Source organism: Bos taurus, chromosome 12 (genome assembly GCF_002263795.3).
Source record: "Bos taurus isolate L1 Dominette 01449 registration number 42190680 breed Hereford chromosome 12, ARS-UCD2.0, whole genome shotgun sequence".
Taxonomy (NCBI): domain Eukaryota; kingdom Metazoa; phylum Chordata; class Mammalia; order Artiodactyla; family Bovidae; genus Bos; species Bos taurus.
In genome coordinates this window covers 17,983,146-17,993,763 of record NC_037339.1, presented here as the reverse complement: position 1 = coordinate 17,993,763, position 10,618 = coordinate 17,983,146, and the positions used below count along the sequence as shown (strand labels likewise).

The 10,618-nt window shown below is 40.6% G+C and overlaps 1 pseudogene; it reads right to left on the bottom strand.

The window, feature by feature from the left end:
- Positions 1-8,357: 8,357 nt before the first annotated feature.
- On the bottom strand, positions 8,358-9,679 carry LOC783657 (heterogeneous nuclear ribonucleoprotein A1-like; annotated as a pseudogene).
- Positions 9,680-10,618: the final 939 nt, after the last annotated feature.

The following is a 10,618-nucleotide window of genomic DNA, read 5'->3' as shown; positions in this document are numbered from 1 at the left end:
ATATTCTCCTAATAAAAGAACCACTTTTTAATTTTTATTTTTGCTTTATGTGTTGGAATTTCACATACGATTTCATATTTAGAAGGGATTTCCTGCTAAGGAAAGTTTGAAAAGTCACTGGTTTACCTTGGGCTAACAGCTCCCTAGTTTTCCTCTGGGAGTTCAGCCCTTTCAGTCCTGTGTAACATACCACCAGCAACAGCACATGCATTTCCTAAAGATTTCCTGGTATTTCTTGCCTCTTCAAAAATTTATAAAGGCTCCTATTTGAACTACTAAACTAAGTTCAACATTTTCTGCCTGGCTTTCCAGGTAGAAATAATCTGACCTTACTTCAGTTATCCAAGTATGTTTTTTTTCAGTCACACACATGAGAGAGGTAACCGGGGAGCCCCACCCCCACTTCCTTACCTCCTGCCCTTGACAGATCTTGCTAATCCCCCTGCGCTGAGCCACAATCAGTCTATTAGAGTTGACATGTGAAACGGAAGCCCATTTGCCATCAGTTCTTTTCTATACCCTGGTGTGCTCCGCATCTTGGTTCATCATGTCCTTAAGTCTGAGAGTTTTTCCCCTCTCTTTTCTTCATCCTGGGCTTCCCTTGTAGCTCAGCTGGTAAAGAATGTGCCTGTAATGCAGGTGACCTGGGTTTGATCCCTGGGTTGGGAAGATCCCCTGGAGAAGGGAAAGGCTACCCACTCCAGTATTCTGGCCTGGAGAATTCCATGGACTGTATAGTCTATGGGGTTACAAAGAGTCGGACACGACTGAGCGACTTTCACTTTCCCTCATCCTAATTCCTCCTTAACCTTCACAGTCCACACTAGACTCTACATTAACTCCCTGAGTTCATGGTGATCTCTTCTTCCCTCAGGTTTAGAACTTAACTTTGCCTAACAGCTTTCTTTGTTCTATGATCTTCCCACCAGCATAACAAACTTTTGTGTTTCTTCACAAGCTTTGGATAATTAATTGCAGGGAAAGCTTTTAGAAGGATGGAAAGAGTTCTGAACTGCGATGATAATGACCTGAATTCAGCTTCAATCCTATCTGTAACTTACTGATTCTGCAGTTTTAACCAGATCACTTAAATTCATATAGCCTCATTGTGCCCTTTGTAAAACAGGGATAATAATATCAGTTGTATTTTAGAAGAGGATGGAATGGTCTGCTGCTTGTTTTGGCTAGGTAGCTGACTGGGGTCACCATGGATGTAGAGATGATTATCAAGTCCTTTAGGTTCAGAAACCTGATCTTATTAACCTACCCAGAGTTGACAGATTGTAAGAATCTGACTCTGGAGATTCTCGTGGCTTGTCTACATTTTTTCCCTAGGTGAACTTTCTAATCCCAAGGTTTTAGATGCTTTTTATATACCACTGACCCTCAAATGTCCAGAAAACTGGGTCTCTCTACTAAGACTCCTTACCATACATTAAAATTGTCACGTGACACTTACTTCCCCTGGGAAATTTCACGTCCTTTTCAAACTTAACATACTCAAACCAAACTCTTCTTCACTCCCTAACATCTATGTTCTGACCCAGAGCCACATCTAATCTTTGCTCATTTTAGTGAATGGATGGCAACTCTTCAAGCTTCCCTTGTGGTTTAGATGGTAAAGAATCTGCCTGCAATGCTGGAGACCTGTGTTTGATCCCTGGGTTGGGAAGATCCCCTGGAGAAGGGAATGGCAACCCACTCCAGTATCCTTGCCTGGAGAATTCCATGGACAGGGAAGCCTGGCAGCCTACAGTCCATGGGGTCACAAAGAGTTGGACGTGACTGAGCGACTAACACACTATAACTCTTCAACCCGATTACTCAAGCCAGAATTCTTCAGGTTCTTCCCCTACATCCACTCTATCTCCAAGCCCTCGTAACCCTGTCTCCTAAATATATTGTACTTCTGTCTCTTTCTGTCTGCTGCCAATATTCTCATCCATGTGAGTATTGTCTCTTGACTGAGTGATTGCACATTTCTCCTACCTGGTTTCTCCGTTTCCACTTTCAGGCCCACTCCAATCCATTCTTTACATAGCAACCAAAAGGGTCATTTGAAAGGACAAATGTCACCATGTCTAACATTATCTTCGTATTTTGTACTCAAATCCAAGCTGCCCCTGAGTGGCCTCCGAGGCCCTTGTGATCTGGCTCCTGCCTACCTCTCCAGACATATGGCCCTTCTCTTCCTTGATACTTCCAATCTGTATTGGCCTTTCAGAGTCCCGAACACACCAAACCCTTTACTTCCTTCAGCCTGATAGCTTACCCTCATTCCATTGTCTGGTTAATTCCTAGGTTCACTTAAAGTGTCGGAATTAAGCCTTAATTATCTAGTCTAAGATAGCACTTAGCACAAGATGCAGTTATGTATTGTTTATGTGATTTCCTTCCTGTCTTTTCTGGACTGTAACAAGGAGGCAGGAGCTACCTACCGCTAACACCACTGTATGGGGCCTGCCCTACTCTAGCAGCTCAGTAAGTACTCAACGGCTGAGAAACAATGCATACATTTATTCCTTAAAGTGATTAATATCCAGTTTATTCTTTTTCCTGGTTCCTGCAAAACTGGTCAAAGGCAAAATATTTGCTTGATGAGTGTGGACTATTAGGACGAAAATATTTGCAAAGTAGGAGAAGAAATTTATTCCATGAGTTTTACCTCCCTTGCCTCACACAAGTATCTCTCTTAATTGGATTGTGCTGGATAGATATCACCTATTTCTTCCTTCCCACTTCAATTCCTCTGCTCGGCTAATAGGTCCTTGTGATTACAAGCAATTGTGTTGCTTCAGACAGTCAGGTTACAATATGTACTATTGACTGGGTAATAGAATTACTGTACTACTAATAACAGTCATTACAGCCACAAACATTTATATCATACTTTACAATTTTCTAAGTGCTCCTAATGTTCATTATCTCATTTAATCTGGACCTGAAGATGCTCCCTTGATTCATTTGGATGGTTCCCAAAGCTTTATCTGTAGCAGCTGAAGGAAGGACTACTCAAGTTGAGGGCTGAATTTATGTTTTTTTATGTTGACTTTTGATAGTTCCACTTCAAGACAATGATGTTTTCCTCAGCACATCCTCAAACTCTGGAGACTCTTACTGTATATATACCTTAATTTACTGACTATAATTTTTCCTAGGATTGCTGGGGCAGGCAAAAGAGATAATAATAATACCTAATATTTGTTGAGTGCTTACTGTGTGCCAGACAATGTCCTAAGTGATTTACACATACTAATTTATTTAGTCCCCATAACTGACCCAAGTTATGAGGAGCAGATAGCATTGCTGTATTCACTTAGAAAGATGCAAAAAGTCTAAATAATTTGTCTCCTTGCTAGTAAGTAGGGAAGTTGGGGTATGAACCCAGCAGACAGATCCCAGAGTCCATATTGTTAAGCAGCATATATGTGAATGTTTATTCTTTAAGACATTTCTTCTTTAATGACATTATTCTCTAATATATTTAATTTACTTAAAATATTAATATTAATAACATATAACATGTAAAATACAATACTTAATATAAATGAATGGAATTTAATATATTTATCAAAATTTTAAGGAGAGCTTACTGCTTCCCTAGTGGCTTAGACAGTAAAGAATCTGCCTATAATGCAGGAGACCCAGGTTCCATCCCTGGGTCAGGAAGATCCCCTGGAGAAGGGAATGGCAACCCACTCCAGTATTGTTGCCTGGAGAATTCCATGGACAGAGATCCTGGTGGGTGGGCTACAATCTATGGGGTTGCAATGAGTCAGACATGACTGAGCAGCTAACATTTTAACATTACTGTGTGCCAAGCATTAAGCTTAGTGCAGGGGTGTAGCTTACTTTCTAGTAGGAAAGATGGACTTGAATAACTAATTATGAGCGTGATATGTGCTGTGAAAGCGAAGGAACATTGTGCTATGGGAGAACAGGACAGAGAAGCTGGTCTAATTGGGCTCAGGGAGAGCCCCCTTGAGAAAGGGACAGTTTAGCTGAGGCCTGAAGGACACACACACAGAGGCTAAACAAAGGGGAAGTGAGGGCCATCAGCAGCCGGGCACACCCTTCCCCGAATGCTTGAGGAGCTAAAGGAAGTCAGTACAGCTGGAGTTTTGAGAGCGGAGAGGGAAATGAAGTGAGGTGATGATGGAGAACAAACCGGTTTCTATAAGAGAGGGCCTCGGGTGCCAAAATAAGGATTTGATATTTTGGCAACTGTTGAAAAGATTTGAAGTGCAGGGTTTTTAAGACTGTTTCAGCTGCAGTGAGGAGAAGGGGAAATCAACGGGAGATTGTTGTAGTCTTCCAGGGGAGAGGGGCTGAATGGGATGGGTAACAGGGATATTAGGAAGTGGATGGCGTCAAAATGTGGCCAGGAAGTGCAATGAATAGAGATCTCGGTGACTGGATGGATGTGAAGGATGAAAGAGAAGGAGGAGTCAAGGTTTCTGGCTTGAACAAGATTTTGATCATGGAAATAGACATGGATAATAGGAACAGGACAGATTTGGGTGAGGGGACTGATGGCTTAAAGAATGAAATTTCAGGGGTGCTCAAATGGAGGCAGTCGTGCCTGGCAGGCAGTTGGACTGTAGATGTCTAAAGGTGAGAAAGAAGTAATGGGCTTAGAATTTAATCCTAAGATGGACATTTTGCGCATTTACCATTTCAAAAACTAGAATGGGCCTTTAGAAGTTTGTATATTAAAAATAGTGTTTTCATGGTGAATTATAACTGATGGTGTCAAAGCAGAGGATGTTTTGTAAAATAAGAATAATCTGTGAAACCATAACTACTTTGTATTTCATGGTGTTTTGAGGAATTAGAGGAGGAAAGCCTTTAACACACTCTTTTTACAAGAAAGATTGTATTTAGTGAAAGTAAAATTCAGTACTAGCACTAAGTTTTGGCACAAATGCCAAACTGGTGAAGTTCAACTTAATGAGGCTTGACCATAATTGTTAAGAGGCTTGAAGCGTTTGTTCTTTTTAAGTAAGTCCAAATCATTCCTTCCTCCATTTCTACCTCCAACACAATTTTTCCTACACCATTAACTTGATTAGCAATCTCTGTCTCCACATTACAAAAGTATGCTTTGTCAACCTTGGATAGAATAATGTGTCTTTAAATGATAGGAACTTAACAGGATTTTAATGTGGCGTATTTCCTACCCCTGGATGTAAAATGCTGTCTTTTCACGTAGTTGTGGCAGTGTTCCACTTACCATCACCCCAATCCTTGGCCCTCTAGATGTAGATGAGTTAAAGGAAGAGTACACTTAGTTTAGAAGAAGAAAAGGACTCACGGACATCCTTTTCTCAAATTCTACATCATTTACCATCCGTGAGGTGTTTTTTTGGCCAATATATTATCTTCCATTGTGAATTTAATATTCATTACTGCAAGGAGATCCAACCAGTCCATCCTAAAGGAGGTCAGTCTTGAGTGTTCATTGGAAGGACTGATGTTGAAGCTGAAACTCCAATAATTTGGCCACCTGATGCCAAGAACTGACTCATTTGAAAAGACCCTGATGCTGGGAAAGATTGAGGGCAGGAGGAGAAGGGGACGACAGAGGATGAGATTGTTGGATGGCATCACTGACTCGATGGAGATGAGTTTGAGTAAACTCCGGGAGTTGGTAATGGACAGGGAGGCCTGGTGTGCTGTGGTCCATGGAGTCACAAAGAGTCAGACATGACTGAGCAACTGAACTGAACTGAACTGTGTATTTAACCTTCAGCAACCAGAGTTGCTCCCTATAATCCTTGGTTCTAGCATCTTTCCTGGCTTCCCTCTCCTTTTCTACTAGAGCTTTCTGGATCTTTCAACTAAGGCTCTCCAGATCTCACATAGACTACTTCTTAGTACAATCAATGCTCAAGAAGACTCAAAAAATACTTTTCTTTTTATTGTGGTAAAATATACATAACATAAAACTTGCTATCTTAACTATTCTTGAGTGTAAATTCAGTGATGTTAAATATATTTATAATGTTGCACAATCATCACCACCATCCATATCACAAGGAAACTTTTAGAAAGTAATCTTTGCCTTCTAACTTGCTCTATGAGGCGAGCATTACCCAAACACCCAAACCAGAAAAAGACATTTCAAAAAAGAAAACTACAGAAAAAAAGAAATAAAAAATAACAAAGAACTGGAAAAAGACAAAAAATAACAAAAAAGCAAACTACAGACCAGTATCTTTCCTGGATACAGATGTAGAAATCCTCAACAAAATATTAGCAGATCAAATCTAACAATGTATAAAAAGAACTATGTACCACAACTGAATTGTATTTTTTCCAGATATGCAAGGCTGATTCAGTATTTAAAATATCAGTCAATGTAATCCACCACATCAACAGGCTAAAGAATAAAAATCAGATGATCGTATCAATTGATGCAGAAAAAAGCATTTAACAAAATCCAACACTCATTCAAGATGAAAATTCTTAACAAATTAAGAATAGAGAGGAACTTCCTCAACTTGATTTTAAAAAATCTACAAAAAAACCTACAAATAACATCCACTTGGGAATCCCCTGGTGGTCCAGTGGTTAGGGAACTAAGATCCTGCTAACTGCATGGATAAATAAATAAATAACATTCCACTTAATCGTGAGAAACTATATACTTACCTTTAAGGTTGGAAAAAGGCAAGAAGTCCTCTGTCATCACTGCTATTCAATAACATACTGAAGGGCCTAGCTAGTGCAATCAGATAAGAAAAGGAAATAAAAGGTAAACAGATTGAAAAAGAACTAAAACAAACCTTAACTAAGAAACAAAGATAAGCACCTCGAGTCCATTTTAGAATTGGTAGACTTTCTTTATTGCATATGTATTTTCTATTTCAAAGATTTCTACACTTATCTTTATTGTAGCCTTCCATTTCCTTTGGGTTTAATTTGCTGTTCTTTTTCTAGCTCCTTAAGATGGAAGCTTAGATCATGTGGATTTTCAGTCTTTCTTCTCAGATATATACATTTAAAGCTATAAATTTCCCTGTAAGCCTTGCATCAAAAATGTTTTAATATGTCATATTTTCATTATCATTTATCTTAAAATATTTTCTAATTTCATTGCAATTTTTTCTTAGACTTACAAATCTATTTAAAAATGTATCCCTTAATTTCCAAACATTTGGAGATTTTCTAGTCTTCTTCCTGTTATTGGTTTCTAGTTTGATTCCTTTGTAGTTGGAGAACATAGTTTGTATGATTTCAGTCCTTTGAAAATTTTTGAGACTTGCTTTATGGCCCAGGCTTCCCTCATAGCTCAGTTGGTAAAGAATCTGCTGCAGTGTAGGAGACCCTGGTTCTATTCCTGGGTCAGGAAGATCCACTGGAGAAGGGATAGGCTACCCACTCCAGTATTCTTGGGCTTCTCTTGTGGCTCAGCTGGTACAGAATCTGCCTGCAATGCGGGAGACCTGGGTTCAATCCCTGGGTGGGGAAGATTCCCCTGGAGTAGGGAAAGACTACCCACTCCAGTATTATGGCCTGGAGAATTCCATGGACTGTATGGTCCATGGGGTCACGAAGAGTCAGATACTACTGAGCGATTTTCACTTTCACCTTACGGCCTAACATATGGCCCATTTTGATAAATATTCATATACTTTTGAAAACAACAGTATAAGGTCATTGTTCATTGTAAATTCTATGTATGTCAATTAGGTTAATTTGATTACTTGTGTTATTCAAGTCTTTTCCCTTTTTCTGCATCTTTTTTGAGGCTTCCCTGGTGGCTCAGAGGTTAAAGCGTCTGCCTCCAATGCGAGAGACCTGGGTTTGATCCCTGGATCGGGAAGATCCCCTAGAGAAGGAAATGGCAACCCCTCCAGTATTCTTGCCTGGAGAATCCCATGGATGGAGGAGCCTGGTAGGCTACAGTCCATGGGGTCACAAAGGGTCAGACACAACTGAGCGACTTCACTTTCACTTCTTTTTTTTTTTCAAGAGGATATTAAATCTTTTATTGATTACACATGATAATGGATGGTACACAAGCTTCATTCCCATCTATAACTTTATCTAGTACCATAATTCAATTTAGATATATTGCATAGGATATGCCAACAATCATTAATAACCAAAAAAAATTTAAAAAACTCCATGACTTTGCATGGGTGACCCTTTTAATGGTGAACTCCAGGTCACAACACAGTAACTGTCAGTTCAACTACACCAAGATTCTGAAGACAACAGCTTCTCCACCAAGCAGGTTGTAAATAAATTTCAAGTGGAACCTGGCATCACCCTGAAGGAATTCTAACTTCACACTGTTGGGGTAGTTTACCAAAATGGCTTCAGAGTAGACTAACTTTACACAGCACATTAAAAAAAAAAAAAAGACATTTATTCAGCGTCATGATCAGACTATTACATTTAGCAATCAACAGCATGGGTGCAAAAAAAAAAATCTACATTAAAACCCTTTGTTGGAATGCTTTACACTTTCCACAGAACAGAAACTAAAATAACCTGTTATACAATTAGTCACAAGTACAGTCCTGGAGTTTTTTGCCCATACACATGAGTATTGTCTAAAACATGTCTTCTTTATAGCAGCTAGGCCCTGCCACCACTGTGCTTGGCTGAGTTCACAAATCTGTTGTAACCTGTAGCTTCCCTGTCACTTCTCTGGCTCTCCTCTCCTGCTAAGCTTTGTTTCCTGGCAGTAATTAAAACCTTCTGCCACTGCCATAGCTACTGCTGCTGCTGGAGCCACCATAGCCACCTTGGTTTCGTGGTTTGGCAAAGTATTGGCCTCCACCACCATAGGGGCCAGAACTTCTGCCTCCAAAGTTTCCTCCTTTCATGGGTCCAAAATTTGAAGATTGATTGTTGTAATTGCCAAAATCATTGTAGCTTCTGCCACCTCCAAAATTGCTTCCGTCATTACCAAATCCATTATATCCATCCCCACTGCCACCATATCTGCCACCACCACAGCTGCCACCAAAGCCACCTCGACCACTGAAGTTTCCTCCACGACCAAAGTTGTCATTCCCACCAAAAACCCTCCACCACCGCCACCAAAGTTTCCAGAACCACTTCGACCTCTCTGGCTGGATGAAGCACTAGCCATCTCTTGCTTAGACAGGGCTTTTCTCACTTCACAGTTGTGGCCATTCACAGTGTGGTATTTCTGAACGACAATCTTGTCTATGGAGTCATGGTCATCAAAGGTTACAAAAGCAAAGCCTCTCTTTTTGCCACTGCCTCGGTCAGTCATGATTTCAATTACTTCAATTTTCCCGTACTGTTCAAAATAATCTCTCAGGTGATGTTCTTCAGTGTCTTCTTTAATGCCACCAACAAAAATCTTTTTCACAGTTAAGTGGGCACCAGGTCTTTGAGAATCTTCTCCTGAGACGGCCCTCTTTGGTTCCACAACTCTTCTGTCCACCTTGTGTGTCCTTGCATTCATGGCCGCATCCACCTCCTCCACCGTGGCGTATGTGACAATCCCGAAGCCTCTGGAGCGCTTGGTGTTTGGATCCCTCTTTACCACACAGTCTGTGAACGTTCCCCATTGCTCAAAATGGCTCCTCAGACTCTCATCGGTTGTTTCAAAGCTCAATCCTCCGATGAAGAGCTTTCCCAGCTGTTCGGGCTCTTTGGGAGACTCTGATTTAGACATGATGGCAGTGGAGGCGGGGAAGACTTCAACGATGCTTTCTCGGAGGCGTCCACAGGCAGAAAGCCACTTTCACTTCTATCAGCTAATGAAAGAAGTGCTAAAATCTCCAATAATGATTGTGGATTTATCCATTTCTTCTTTTAATTGTCAACTTTGCTTAATATATAATGAAATTTTGCTATATTTTTTATAAATTACTTATACATTCTTTAGTGTGTTACAAACTTGCGACTATTTTATTTGATCATTAATTGACACTTTTATCATTATGAAATGTCTCTTTTAATCTCTAGAAATATTTCTTCCCCTAAAACCTGTATTGTCTGATATTAATATAGCTACACTAATTTTCTTTTGGTTAGTGTTTCAGTTCAGTTCAGTTCAGTCGCTCAGTCGTGTCCAACTCTTCAACCCCATGCATCGCAGCACGCCAGGCCTCCCTGTCCATCACCAACTCCCGGAGTTCACTCAGACTCACATCCATCGAGTCAGTGATGCCATCCAGCCATCTCATCCTCTGTCGTCCCCTTCTCCTCCTGCCCCCAATCCCTCCCAGCATCAGAGTCTTTTCCAATGAGTCAACTCTTCGCATGAGGTGGCCAAAGTACTGGAGTTTCAGCTTTAGCATCATTCCTTCCAAAGAAATCCCAGGGCTGATCTCCTTCAGAATGGACTGGTTGGATCTCCTTGCAGTCCAAGGGACTCTCAAGAGTCTTCTCCTACACCACAGTTCAAAAGCATCAATTCTTCGGTGCTCAGCTTTCTTCACAGTCCAACTCTCACATCCATACACGACCACAGGAAAAACCATAGCCTTGACTAGATGGACTTTTGTTGGCAAAGTAATGTCTCTGCTTTTGAATATGCTATCTATGTTGGTCATAACTTTCCTTCCAAGGAGTAAACGTCTTTTAAGTTCATGGCTGCAGTCACCAAAAGTCTGACACTGTATCC